The sequence below is a fragment of the Diadema antillarum genome, unplaced genomic scaffold (assembly GCF_040938485.1).
Source record: "Diadema antillarum isolate AM-2024a unplaced genomic scaffold, OU_Dant_1.0 seq00000181_RagTag, whole genome shotgun sequence".
Classification (NCBI taxonomy): Eukaryota; Metazoa; Echinodermata; class Echinoidea; order Diadematoida; family Diadematidae; genus Diadema; species Diadema antillarum.
The window spans coordinates 144,289-159,795 of record NW_027271248.1 but is presented as its reverse complement, the minus strand read 5'-3'; positions in this window follow the sequence as shown (position 1 = coordinate 159,795).

The following is a 15,507-nucleotide window of genomic DNA, read 5'->3' as shown; positions in this document are numbered from 1 at the left end:
TTCCACTGACCAATATTCATCATCTTCCCAGAGTTCCGAACGTGTTTGTGTCACCGGCGTTGTTATTAAGTGAATTTCCCCAGGCGGTTCTCCCTAAAGGTTGCCATCTTTGACGCATTGGAATATGGGATGAAAGCCGGGAATTGTTGCAAAGTATGCACCAACGACGGACCCCCCCCCCCCCCCCCCCCCCCCCTTGTGTGTTTCGATAAAATTGCCGAGGTGAACAAGCATGCACTCTTCACTATTGGTTAAGTTTTGATGGAACAATAATGGTTAGGGAAAAAACAATAAACAAAACAAAGCAAAGCAAAACAAACAGAGATACAAAAAAAGAACATACTCTCCAAGAAAATGCACCTCCTTCGGAGATCAGTTGCATTATTCCGTACAGGAAGGTGCTCTTTGGAGAAGTACTGGGGTTTACGGCACGTAAACCTATAAACGGAAGACTATCTCCGCATTACACCTGCCCAGATACGGATGGGCGTGGTTGAGATGGGATACCGACATGGATATACCGAACCGCCACGCTTGAATGAGAGCCAGTTCGGAGATGACGCCCTCTAGTGGTCTTGCATAGGTTAAAAGGGTTTGATACCCAACATTGTACTTTAAAGCTGGAGTAAGTGAACGCAGCAAAACTAGCATAATACATGAATTAAATTTGAGGAAAATCGGACATTCCCATCAAAAAGCATCAGGAGACATGCAAATTTGAGAAGATTGCAACATTTTGTCACGTCAAGGACAACGATTATAAAGTAATTCCACAATTTTTTAAAAGAAAAATATAAAGTCCCTCGACTTATTGAAATAACCATATTATGGGTACTATAGGTTTTTCAGTCCAATTTCGCATGTAGCATTATGCTTAGTGCATGCAAGTATAGAAATAGGTCATTCGATTCCGCCATACGGCATCTAAAAAGTGCAAAACAGCCATTTATAGGTCCAACAAAGCCAAGGGCAGCAAAGTGGATAATGGGCATTCAAATTCTCCACAGAGCAATTAAGAGTACAAAAACGTCATTATTATTAATCATAGTGCATTCACGACAGCACGGAAGGTCGTGTGACTGGAGTTAGAGCATTCGGTTTACGCCAAAAGGCATTCATGTTCATAAAGATATAGCGCACTCATTTCAGCGCTGCCATTTACACGTGTACAGTATTACGGGGTGCTGTTCGTTATTCCGAAGGTTCGTTATTCCGAGGGTTTGTTAATCCGAAACGCATAAATTCCCTATACCTAGAGGTTCGTTAATCCGAAAATAAAAAAGGGTTCGTTAATCCGAACACTTGTGGCGTTATTCCGAAGGTTCGTTATTCCGAAGGTTCGTTAATCCGAAAATTAAATAGGGTTCGTTATTCCGAAGGCTCGTTTATCTGAAAATGAAAAAGGGCTCGTTATTCCGAAGGTTCGTTAATCCGAAAATGAAATAGGTTTCGCCATTCCGAAGGTCCGTTGATCCGAAATGATATAGGGTCCGTAACAAACCTTCGGAATAACGAGCTTTGTTTCATTTTCGGATTAACGAACCTTCAGAATAACGAAGCTTCGGAATAACGAACCTTATTTCATTTTCGGATTAATGAAGCTTCGGAACAAAAAAACCACATCACATTTTCGGATTAACGAACCTTCGGAATAACGAACCTTCAGACCAAAGAATCTTCGGAATAACGAGCTGTAACAGTATTACAGTATTACAGTATACACGTAAAATGATTATAATTTGGTATGTCAGGTCTCAACACAAACTTTTTTTTTTCTCTTGTGGCTCGTCCGGGCCACTATCATGTATGATGTCGAACCCCGTGTTTATTGTATATAAATGATTGGCTGCTGATATTGGAAGGTGCTATTCCAGCAAGAGTTGCTATCCTAACATCTTTTATGAAAAATGGGACCCTGGTATCATCTTTCGACTTCATGGAAACCATCCATTCCAAAACATTATCACCACAAACATGGCACCCACCTAAACCAGAAATATCATGACCCCACAATTTGTCGCCTTTCCACTAGCATGCCCAGGAAATGACGGTATGATAGTTCAAATGCATTATGTGACGGTATCCTACTAGTCCAAATTATCAGTTGGGGCCTATTGGGGCCTGTTATAATCAAGCTTAATGATGGACCATTCCTTTTGCATTCCTTCCCAAATAGCGCAGAACATGATATATTCCACCAAAATGACAAGACTATAATATTGTAAAGCTATAACATTTCTGTGATATTTGAAGGTTCTTAGCCGTTAAAATTCAAAATAATGCACCAAATGCTCACCGTAATGTATTCTGTGTACGAGGCACAGCTGCATATACTAATCCTCCCGTGGTTGTTAATGATACTTATACTTCGAACAAAAGATATGCATGTTAAAGTTGTCAGAAAGGAAGAATTCACCAGCTTTTACTTTGTTATCTATGGCAAATAACAACACGCCACTTACATGAACTACATAAGTGCATCACACAGGTCTGTAAAACTAGACTAGTAGTTTCGATTTGTAATATTGTCGTACGAAATAATTATTCGAATCTTAACGGTCAGTTTAACTCAACAAATAAAGACCCTCTTGAGTCAAAATTTACAGGAGGTTTCCTAATGGTGTTTTCTTCAATACCTAAGTGTTCTCACCAAATTTTCAAAAATGTGCATGCACAAGGGACGACCTATCTTTAATAATTAACGGAACATCAATGCGGCCGTATTGAGGCAAACAGTATACCAGTTGTATGACTTACTGGCTTCGAGATGATCTGTCATTAAATGCTCTTCCTATTCTAATTCTTACTCTTCTTCTTCTTTTTTTTTTCTTTTTTTTTTTTGGGGGGGGGGGGGGGTAGTTTCATTTCTTTTATAGGGAATGTAAAATCACACTGTAACAAATTTCCGAGACAGGTATATACTACAGAGTATGTTTTCTGGCCAGCACACGTACACACAATGCGTCATAATGGATGTAGTTGGCAATCGCATTTGGCTGTCGACAGCCACAGACAGCTGCTGCAAAACAACATGATTGATTTGAGGCTTTACCGAAATAAAGAATCAAATCAAAATGCCAAGCCATAACGAAATGAAATAGAAGCAAAAGACAAGCCGCAACATGAACAACAAACTACACAACATACATGTATTCCAAAGGTGTCGAGACATGATAGAAAAATGGGAAATTGGTTGTCTGTTTTTTCCCCTTCCCTCACTTCCCTGCCGCTTTCTCCCCACCCCCCCCCCCCCCAACTTGTCGTCAAATGCAAAGCAACCAACGCTTCCTGATGTTCACGACTGATGCTTCTGCTATAACATAATTATGGCGCTGGTCGATGAATGGTGTATCAGAGTGTGTCAGACGGGTGTAAATATGATATGAAATATTAACCCTTTCAAACCCAGAGAGTCGTTAATGTCACTGACATCGCGGAACAAATGCCTCGTTGCTGGTGATAGCGGAGCATACGCCGCATGCTTACACCGGAGTCAGATATAATATACCCAAGCGGCTTCCGGCGGACACTTCAATCTTCTGCCGTACCTGAACATTATCCGACTTCCACCCCTATCGATGTAGTTTGGAAGAAAAAAAAAGGGGGGAGCATCTCGCTACACACATGACAGAGCTGGGACGACCACTTCCATTGCATTTGCAGTCCGGATATCTGCCATGTTAGGCTTCGGACGGATCGATTAGGCACGAAACTGTAGAATTAGAACTATCTCGACTTACTGGTGATTTTGACGTAGGAGAGTGGCCAACGTTACTTCTTCGTGATCTTCATCACAGAATATGTACCGGACATATCATCCATTTATAAAATATATTATTTATTGTGTATGCAATCATTTTCTTTCTTCTTTTTGCCCGACTGCTTGATTGTATCTGCGCAAAGATTTATGATATTTGCTTGTTGTTTTTGTTAATCCGTTATGAATAGCATCAAATATACAGACGGACTGATCGAGATATAGGTTTCGCGGTTAAGCTTCGTTAGTTCAAAGGAGTAATATCTCTATTATTATCAAATTGTGGTCGATTGGTATTGGTTGTACCTTTTCTTAAATCCTGATGATGTTTGGTTTATAAAAAATAAACAAAATAATGATCATTATACAGTAGTAGATATAAACGAGAACGTGCAACGAGAACGAGAAAACCAAAAAAAAAAAAAAAAGTCACAGGGTTTAGTTTTAACGGATAGTCCAAAATCTTTCCAGAAAATTTGGAAAGCGTGTAGTTTGAAATAGACTGTGTATTTGGTTTTCTCTTCCGGTTTTTTTTTTTTCTTAACTGTTCTGCGTGCCTTTGTTGTCCATAAGGTTTTTCTTCTCTCTCTTTTTTCACGCTCATAATATATCACATTAGACTCTTTCTCCGGCAATATACACGTGTCGATGCCTTGGCGTATCGAATGACGGCAAGATTATGTCCCCGGCTCAAGCGGCGGCTTGACTCAGAGGTTAACGTTAACCCAGCGACATGGGACGCGCCGAATTCAAAATGGCTCCGTTTACTGTCGTTGTTGCACTTGTCCAACGAAATTAAAATTGAGAGAGAGAGGGGGAGTGGGGGGGTGTGGAGGAAGCTGAAGAATAAACCGAGACAAAATATTGAAGGAGAGGAAGGTAGAGGAGGAGGAGGAGAAGAAGAAGAAGAAGAAGAAAAGCAAGAGGAGAGAGAAGAAAAAGAACGAGAAAAACGATTTGTGTTCATTTCATCCGACGCATTAGCGCACGAGAAACTTGATTATTGTGAAAAATCTCTTGTGACTACGGGGGATTGCGGACGGATGGGTAAGAGATAGTACTGCGCGACCGAACGATGCACGCGGTCAAATAAATGAGGATATATCCTGTCTGCGCGCTGCAATTTCGTTTGATTTTGGTTGGTTTACTTAGTTGATTCTATGTGACATGTTATCGAAGTGAAACAGTGAGTAGGTTGTGAGGACATAAGTTTGTAAACATCAGAAGTTTAAAGAACAACATCCAAAAAGAAAGAGAAAGACAGAGCTTTGTAAACATATTTTTGAATTCAACAGGTTGACTGTTGCGTGGGCTAGCATAATGTGTTTGTGGGTGGGTTGGTGCTCCAATTACCTGCGTTATTTTAGTCAGTTCGTACATTGTAAGTGACTCGCAACAACGTACAACAAAAAAAAAAACAACTTAATGATACCATATAAATCACTTTCGGCTGTTTTAGAATGTTTTTTTTTTACACATCTTCGCATCTTCGCAAACTAAGAAACTGTACCTGATTTTACTTAAAAGTGGCACTGTCGCTTTATCCGTGATGTATTTCTTTTTCTTTTTTTTTACAAATTCAATTTTTCAATTGATTAATGCTTCCGTGTTTTACCTGATTTACGTTCTGCACTTTTCGCCATATAGTGTGTTTTTGCTTTGCATAAAATACAAAATTTAAGCGAATAGCACTCCAATTAGATGACATAAAATTAGACAAGAATGACTTTCCTTAGCCTTTTTCTCAAGCGACCAATTAACAACTCACTCAAGGTGCTCACAGCATGAACTTTAACTCTATAATCTATGCAATGGGCGTTGACATAACCATCATAACTTACAACCTTGTCAAATTGTCGTTGCTTTGCTTTTTTGAGTCTTGAATGTTAGATAACTCCTGTACGACTATCAGATGCACACTGCTTTCCGCATCCACACACACACACACACACCACAAGCACGCACGCACGCACACACACACACACACACACACACACAAACAATGTTGTCTGCTTCGTGGAGTGTAACACGCATAACGCCATTTTATTTGCACGAGTCAGTCGCAACATTGATTCCATTAGCATTATGTTGTAAAGTGGGGTTTTTTTAAGTGGTCGTAGATTTCCACTGATGTAAATAAATCGAGAGAGAAAGAAAGAGAAAAGGAGAGATAGGGAGAGAGAAAAGTATGTTTCGGCTCGTTTGGGCGGAAACAAAACACTTGACGATTGTGTTGTCGCTAGCGTTTTGAGTGGATTGTTTAAAGCTGTTAAACTCCATCGAAGAAAAAAGAAGAGCGATAACTAAAAAAACACTTTAGACCCTTGTCAATGGTACTCAGCTTAATCGAATTTTCGTCAAAAGATGATCAGCGGCGTGTAAGATGAGCTGAATATGTACGTCATTTGTTACGTCGGCGATGGGGTGGAAGCTGAAAGAATTAAAAGAAACAGTGTAACGAGAACCGCAAAGAGAGAGGGAGAAAGATAAAAAAAATGCTTTTGACCTGATAGGCTGCAATGAAACATTGTCTCGTTTCACTCATAAATGCATCGTGAAACCGCAGTGAGTGCCACAGTGTATATATGTCAAGTATCATCGCGTCTTTATTGTTGTTTCCGTTTAATACGTGTGTGTGTTGTTTGTCTGTTATCAACATTATTATCAAAATTATCAGCGATGGTTTGATGAAATATTCAAGCTGGGTCAGCCGTTGTGTAATAGACAGGTGTTGTGACAGTGATCCGGATCATGAGACGGATCCATGGATCCCCATAAACGATGTGTGCGTCGTTCTGGCGTTGGTAATGCTGGTGATCAAAATTACTCGAATATTTATCAACAATTATAGATGAATTGTCTAGCTGGTATAATGACCACGTGATTAGTTTATGGTGGTGATCCGGATCATATACTTGATCCTTGATATTTTAGACAATGCATGCACCGTTCCGATGCTGATGACCCTGGTGATCAAATTTACCCAAAAAGTGTCAATGATTGTTTAATGAAAATCATGGTACGTCCGCCTGGTAAAATAAACAGGCGATTAGTTTATCATGGTAATCCGGATCATGAGCCGGATTCAGAATTATTTTAACGATGCATGAACCGATCTGATGTAGGTGATCCTGATAATAAAAAATTACTCAAATTACAAAAATTACAAAATTAATAGATTTATTAGCGATAGTTGAATGAAATTGTCAGACTAGATTGGCCGTGATATGATGAACAGCTGATGAATTAAGAGGTGATTCGGATCATGAATCATATCTAGGATCAATTCAAACGACGCATGCGAGAAGTTATCAGTGTTATCAGGCTGGGTACCCCGTAATATTATAAACGGTTGATTAATTAGGTGATACGCTATCAGCGTATCACCTATTGTGATTGTCAAAATTTCTCTTTTTTAGGTGATACGCTATCAGCGTATCACCTATTGTGATTGTCAAAATCTCTCTTTATTTCTTTTTATTCTTCTTTCTTTCTGGACAATTTTGTGTCATCAATATCTCAAGAATGACATTACGGAATAACATGACATTTTCAGGGAACATGTCTCATGACAAAATCTAGCCACAATAAGGTTTTCATGACAGTAACATATCTATGACGTCATCTAGGCGCCATTTTGTGATTTTCGGACCATGTTACATGATCGATCATAACTTCATATCTAAAGGTCATGTCTGTATCATTTTCGGCGGACATTAAGTTCAGGTCACGCTCTATCATACATTTTAATGCTAATTACCTAAGACATTATTACGCGCGCGTACGCGCGCGTCAAACTTTTAAAAGGCTCAAAACAACTTACCAATGGGAAATCTCGAAGTTTCAGACAATTTTAAGCGTTTCGCGCGTTCGCGTCCGTCCGCACATTTTCGCGCGTAGTGCGCGTAAGCAAACTGAAAATGCACATTTTTTGACAGATTTGGATTCCTGATACATTAAGTAACAATATCCATTGATTTCCGATCAATTTTGACCTATAACAAAGGAATGCGTTGGCGTCAAAGTTGAAATTTCGTGTGCGCGTCTTTGTGCAAATATAGCGAAAAACATGTCTTTGTTTATTTCGCCATAGCTCTTTAAAACGTCTGGTTACCCTATGTTTTTATTGCATATTACAAAAACATATGAATTGGAAATAACGTTTCAAGTATTAATATTTCCATAATTACATTATGACGTCATCATATCATCATCTGAAATCAAAAAAGTGGAATTAATTTTTTTGAGGTACTGTTTCTGACATTCATTTGCTCGTATCTCTGTTGTTTAAGCTCAATATTATCCCAAATTCACATATGTTGTACTTTGAACATTTGCCTTTTAAGTCCAAGTCATGGTTTTGAAATTTGATGACGTCATCATACCTTAAATTGTGATTAAAGGTAAAGATGCAAAATCGGACAAGTTTACGTGTTATGTCTATGGGAGGTGATTTTTTTTTAAACCATGCATTGACTTGACAACGTTTAAGCACCTTTATCTCAGCTGATTTTGCTTCATTTCCTCTGAAACTTAAGTATGTTGTAGCTGAGACAATAAGCTTCAGTAATCATGCATTTTATTTTTTGAAATCTTATCATCAGGTTGACAATTTTGCAGTTGAAAACTGAAAATGAGAATGGAATGTGGACAAAACGATTCCCGATTCAGCTTTCACATACATAAGTTTACGTTCCTCATATTTTCTCGCCGAGACGTATGGCCGAGTGGTTAAAGGCGACGTCTCAGAGACGTGAGGTTACGGGTTCGAACCCCACAAGATCACGAAACAAAATACTTAGCTATTTTACTTTTTTTTTCTTCAATTTTGTATTACATATTCGTCCATGTAGAAATCACGTTCGTATATAAACGCACCTATACACACACACACAGACACACAGACACACACCATATCCCTCTTTTTGTGTTGGAGACCACATTGCTTCGACTGCTGCAAAATTTTGCAGGCTCACTTTGTCTAACCGATCATAGTATGTAATGACGACGACGGAGGTGTTGTACTTTGAACATTTGTCTTTCAAGACCATGTCATTGTTTTGTACTTTGATGACGTCATCACACTGAAAAATTGTGATTAAAGGCAAGGTATCAAAACCAGCCGATTATAGGCTTTATGTCTACGGCGCGTATTTTTCCCAAGTTGCCAGAAATGGCATAGCGACATCAGTCGTTACAAGGCCGCATGTCCGTCTAGCAATGCAATACATGTTCACGCGGCCACGATTGTTGAGTGGGCATTGACTTTTTCCCCCTGTAATATCCATACATTTCTTTTTTTGCCTTACCATTTCCGGGGATGTCCCGTGGCCGAGTGGTTAGAGAAACGGTTTTGCATGGACGCTCAATATAACTTCAAGGTGCCTATATCACATTCTTTTCTTGTCGATCACAGATGACCGACACCTGATGACCCCAAGCGTATCACCTAACTCGTCAGCGTGACGAGTTTCATATCTCGTTAGGTGATACGCTATCAGCGTATCACCTATTGTGATTGTCAAAATCTCTCTTTATTAGGTGATCCGAGAATCCTCTCGGATCACCTTCTGTATCTGTACTGATTCTTTGTTCTTCTTCTTCTTCTTCTTCTTCTTTATTTCTCCGCAAAAGTTGTGTAGAGATAAGCTCAGAAAGTGCATTGCCTATGAATGTCAAACTTATACCATATGTGTATCATGTCCCAAAGACGACATGTCAAGTAAAATCGTAGTGATCAGTCGACCGTGACGTCACTATGACGTCATTATATGAAAACACATTTTCAATCATATCTCATTAATGGAGTGGAATTTCTCAATGAAATTTACGTCACATAAATTTCAATTCAAGGGAATTCTACCCATATTTTCAGAATTCCTCGCATCGTAAAGACGTGCGCGTACGCGCGCGTTGAAATATTTGTATGCTCCAATCAAGCTCAAATTTTTTTTGCATACGTTTCAGACCATTTGGAGCATTTTTTGAAAAATTGAAAAAATTGGACGGACGCGTACGCGCGCGCACATATACGCACGTACAGCTCATATGCAACAGAAATTTCCCGATTTTTTACATTTATCGGATGTCTGAAAAGTCAAGGAATATTTCTAGCAAGTTTCAAGTCAATCCGACTCAATATGACGTCATACGGGACTGTCAAAGTTGAAATTCCGCGCGCGCGTCAATGGCGATATACAGTACAACAATGCCCCAAAACCGCCAATTTTAAATCCGATTTTACTCGTCAGGATGGACGGTGACCCCCCATTTTCTTTACATATTCTGAAAGCTGATGAGTTGTACATGTCAGTTTATGGGTTGGCGATACTGAAAAAGTCATTCAAAGATATCAAATTTCTTAATAAAGTTAAAAAAGTAAATTTTCAAAATGACGTCATCAAATTTCAAGTTCATTCAAGCATATCTCACTTTTTCTTTAATTGATTTACGTCCAAATTTCAATATGTTGTAGCTTATTAAATGGTCTTTCAGATATATAATAACAACAATTTGATTGGATGACGGCATCACCTCGTAAAAATGGATTTAAAGTAATCTTGTCAAATTTGACCAGTTTACGTGTTATCTCTATGGGAGTGCAGTTTTTCTGGAAATGAAAACTGACATGACTATCTTTATCGAGCACTAGCTCACTTATGCTTCGGTGAATTTCTCCCATATTTTAGTATGTTGTAGCTGAGACTTTGGGCTATCGTTAATGTGCCCTTCGTTTTTTCATACGGAGTCGGCATCATGCCCAAAAACTTGGTTGAAATTAAAGCTTATCTTCCATGTATTTTCATATTCCTTTCTTTCTGCAACTTTCTTTGCAATAACTCAAGAAAAACAAGCTCTATCAGCCCAATATTTTGCACATGTTTAGTTTATGTCACGTACATTATTTCATAAAATAACAACTACTTGATCGGGCACCTTCTTGGGTATGTAAATTAGGGTCAAAGGTCAAAAATGTTTCATCCTGTATCTTGGTTAATACATGTCTTATCTTTCCCATATTTTGCATACGTAAAGACCATGTTACAAGAATCATTTCACAAAATAACCACTTTTTGCTCAGACGCCATCTTGTCTGTGCAAAGTAGGGTCAAAGGTCATATGTACTTCTTTCTTTATCTTTATTATGACGTGTTATCTCTATGGGAGGGAATTTTTCTAGATGTGAAAATTGACATGATTGTCTTTATCGACGACTAGCTCAATTACCCTTCGGTGAATTTCTTCCAGATGTTAGTATGTTGTAGCCAATGTAATACTCTTTAAGTTTTGTTAATCAAAGTTTTAATCGGATGATGTCTTCACCACGTGAAAATGGATATAATGTAACCTTGTCAAATTTAACCAGTTTACGTGTTATCTCTATGGGAGGGAATTTTTCTGGAAATGAAAATTGACATGACTTTCTTTATCGAGCACTACCTCACTTACTCTTCTGTAAATTTCTCCCAGATTTTAATATGATGTAGCTGAGACTTTGGGCTATCATCAGTGATTCTTCATTTTTTCATACGATGCCGAGATCACGTAAAAACTTGGTTGACATCAAACTTATATTCGATGTATTGAGATATTTCTTTCTCTCTGCAACTTTCTTTGCAATAACTCAAGAAAAACAGCCCCTATCATCCCCATATTTGGCACATGTTTAGTTTATGTCACGTACATTATTTCATAAAATAACAACTACTTGATCAGACACCATCTTGGGTATGTAAATTAGGGTCAAAGGTCATAAATGTTTTAACCTGTATCTTGGTGAATACATGTCCTATCTTTCCCATATTTTACACACGCAAAGGCCATGTTACAAGAATCATTTCACAAAATAACCACTTTTTGGTCAGATGCCATCTTGGCTGTGCAAAGTTGGGTCAATGGTCAAATATACTTCATTCTGTATCTTCTTTATAGTGTATACCGAATTTGGTAACAGAGATAGCAGACCTAACTCTCTTTTCTAAATGAGAATCCAAATATCACACGTCCAATGTCTCTAAACACAGATGAAACCTATATGGTCATGCCTATTGCGATCAGGACTCGAATCATTGATTAAAAAAAATCGGATCACCTAATTTGTCAGTCTTGACAAATTCCAAGTCTAGTTTCTTTTTATTCTTCTTTCTTTCTGGACAATTTTGTGTCATCAATATCTCAAGAATGACATTACGGAATAACATGACATTTTCAGGGAACATGTCTCATGACAATATCTAGCCACAATAAGGTTTTCATGACAGTAACATATCTATGACGTCGTCTAGGCGCCATTTTGTGATTTTTGGACCATGTTACATGATCGATCATAACTTCATAACTAAAGGTCATTTCTGTATCATTTTTTGTGGACATAAAGTTCAGGTCACGTTCTATCTTACTTCTTTTGATGCTAATTACCTAGGACATCATTAAGTGCGCGTAAGCGCGCGTCAAAATTTTAAAAGGCTCAAAACAACTTTCCAATGGGAAATCTCGAAGTTTCAGACAATTTTATGCGTTTCAAACAATTTTGCGCGTGCGCGTCCGTCCGCGCATTTTCGCGCGCACAGCGCGTCAGCAACATGAAAATACACTTTTTTTGACAGATTTGGATTCCTGATACTTTGAGCAACAATATCCATTGATTTCTAATCGATTCCTACAAATAACAAAGCAATGCACTTGCGTCAAAGTTCAAATTTCGCGTGCGCGTCTATGTGCAAATATAGTGAAAAAACATGTCTTTGTTTATTTCGCCATAGCTCTTTAAAACGTCAGGTGACCCTATGTTTTTATTGCATATTACAAAAGCATATAAATTGGACATGACGTTTCAAGTATCATTATTTCCATAATTACATTATGACGTCATCATATCGTCATCTGAAATCAAAAAAGTGGAATTAATTTTTTTGAGGTACTGTTTCTGACATTCATTTGCTCGTATCTCTGTTGTTTAAGCTCAATATTATCCCAAATTCAGATATGTTGTACTTTGAACATTTGCCTTTCAAGTCCATGTCATGGTTTTGAAATTTGATGACGTCATCATGCTTTAAATTGTGTTTAAAGGTAAAGACGCAAAATCGGACAAGTTTACGTGTTATGTCTATGGGAGGTGATTTTTTTAGAAACCATGCATTGACTTGACAACGTTTAAGCACCTTTATCTCAGCTGATTTTGCTTCATTTCCTCTGAAACTTATTTATGTTGTAGCTGTGACAATAAGCTGCAGTAATCATGCATTTTATTCTTTGAAATCTCCTCATGAGGTTGACAATTTTGCAATTTAAAACTGAAAATGAGAATGGAATGCGGACCAAACGATTCCTGATTCATCTTTCACGTACATAAGCTTACGTTCCTCTAATTTTCTCGTCGAGACGTATGGTCGAGTGGTTAGAGGCGTCGTCTTAGAAACGTGAGGTTGCACACGTACGGGTTCGATCCTCACAAGAGCACGAAAGAAAATAATATATTTTTTTTACTTTTTTTCTTCAATAGAGTACTACACCTTCGTCCATGTAGAAATCACGTTTGCATGTAAACACACCTATACGCACACACTCACACAGTATACCTTTGTTTTGCGTTGGAGACTGCATTACTTCGACTGCTGCAAAATTATAGTTTTGCAGGTTGGGCTTTTCAAACTGATATAGTATACTGTCACAACATGAAATTTGTTCATATTAATTCAGTAACACAATGTAGTCGTGGTTACTTTGTGCTGATTTATACATGTAACAAGCTATACATTGTAAAAAAGGTATTCAGTCTTCTGTATTGATGATTATTTGTCAATTAGTGGTTTTTGTGGAGTTTCAGATAGTGATAAAAAGTATGGATGATAAGTGCAGCGATAATTCCTATAGTTAGTTCAAAGCTGTGTTACAGATGTTTGATACATACATTTAGCATTGTGTGTGTGTATATACGTGTGTATACAGGTTGGCCATATGACACATGCTAGACAATTACTCTTAATTGATTAGCAAACGTGATCAGCTATGGAACTGAATATGGTACTAATGTATGATGTTAATGATTCTGATTAAACTGTGACGAGTTTAAAGGGATAGCGTAACTGTGTGTAAAAATAAGGCAATTATAAGGATATTTTAGGGCAATTTGATAACCATGCCTATAATAATTTCATACAGGTACTAATGCCTGCCTCATATTCAAATGATAGATCGTCATGTCAATAGCAAACTGACAACGTACGATGAATGTGTTATATATTGAACAACTGTCTTTCAAGTCCATAACGTTCCCCATATTTTCCCGTCGAGACGTGTCGCCGAGTGGTTAAAGGCGACGTCTCAGAGACGTGAGGTTGCGGGTTCGAACCCCACAAGATCACGAAACAAAATAATTAGCTACTTTACTGTTTTTTTTTCTTCAATTTTGTATTACATATTCGTCCATGTAGAAATCACGTTCGTATATAAACGCACCTATACACACACACAGACACACACACACGCCATATCCCTCTTTTTTGTGTGTTGGAGACCACATTGCTTCGACTGCAGCAACATTTTGCAGGTTGACTTTGTCAAACCGATCATAGTATGTAATGACGACGACTGAGGTGTTGTACTTTGAACAATTTTCTTTCAAGACCATGTCATTGTTTTGTAATTTGATGACGTCATTACACTGAAAATTGTGATTAAAGGCAAGGTATCAAAACCAGCCGATTATAGGTTTTATGTCTGCGGGACGTATTTTTCCCAAGTTGCCAGAAATGGCATAGCGACCTCAGTCGTTACAAGGCCGCTTTTCCGTCTAGCAATGCAATAGATGTTCACACGGCCACGTTAGTTGAGTGGGCATTGACTTTCCCCCCGTTATATCTATACATTGTTGTTGTTTTTTTGTCTTACCATTTCCGTGGATGACCCGTGGTCGAGTGGTTACAGATACGGTTTCGCATGCACGCTCAATATAACTTCAAGGTGCCTATATCACATTCTTTTCTTTGTCAATCACAGATGACTGTCATCTCATGACCACAAGCGTATCACCTAACTCGTCCTCAATGTGACGAGTTTTCATGTCTCGTTTCTTTTTAGGTGATCCGAGAATCCTCTCGGATCACCTTCTGTATCTGTACTGATTCTTTGTTAGGTGATCCGAGTATCCTCTCGGATCACCTTCTGTATCTGTACTGATTCTTTGTTTTCCTTCTTCTTCTTCTTCTTTATTTCTGGACAAAATTTGTGTATCGGTTAGCTCAGAAAGTGCATTGCCTCTCAATGTCAGACTTATACCATATATGTATCATGTCCCAAAGACGACGGGTCAAGTAAAATCGTAGTGATCAGTCGACCGTGACGTCACTATGACGTCATTATATGAAAACACATTTTCAATCATATCTCATTAATGGAATGGAATATTTCAATGAAATTTACGTCACATATATTTCAAGTCAAGCGCATTCTTCTCAAATTCTCAAAATTCATTTTTATCTCAAAACGCGCTCGTACGCGCGCGTTGAAATATTTGTATGCTCAAATCCAGCTCAAATTTTTTTTGCACACGTTTCAGACCATTTGGAGCATTTTTTGAAAAATTGAAAAAATTGGACGGACGCGTACGCGCGCGCACATATACGCACGCACAGCTAATATGAAATAGAAATTTTCAATTTTTTCACACGGATCGGATGTCCGAAATTTCAAGGAATATTTCTACCAAGTTTCAAGTCGATCCGACTCAATATGACGTCATACGGGCC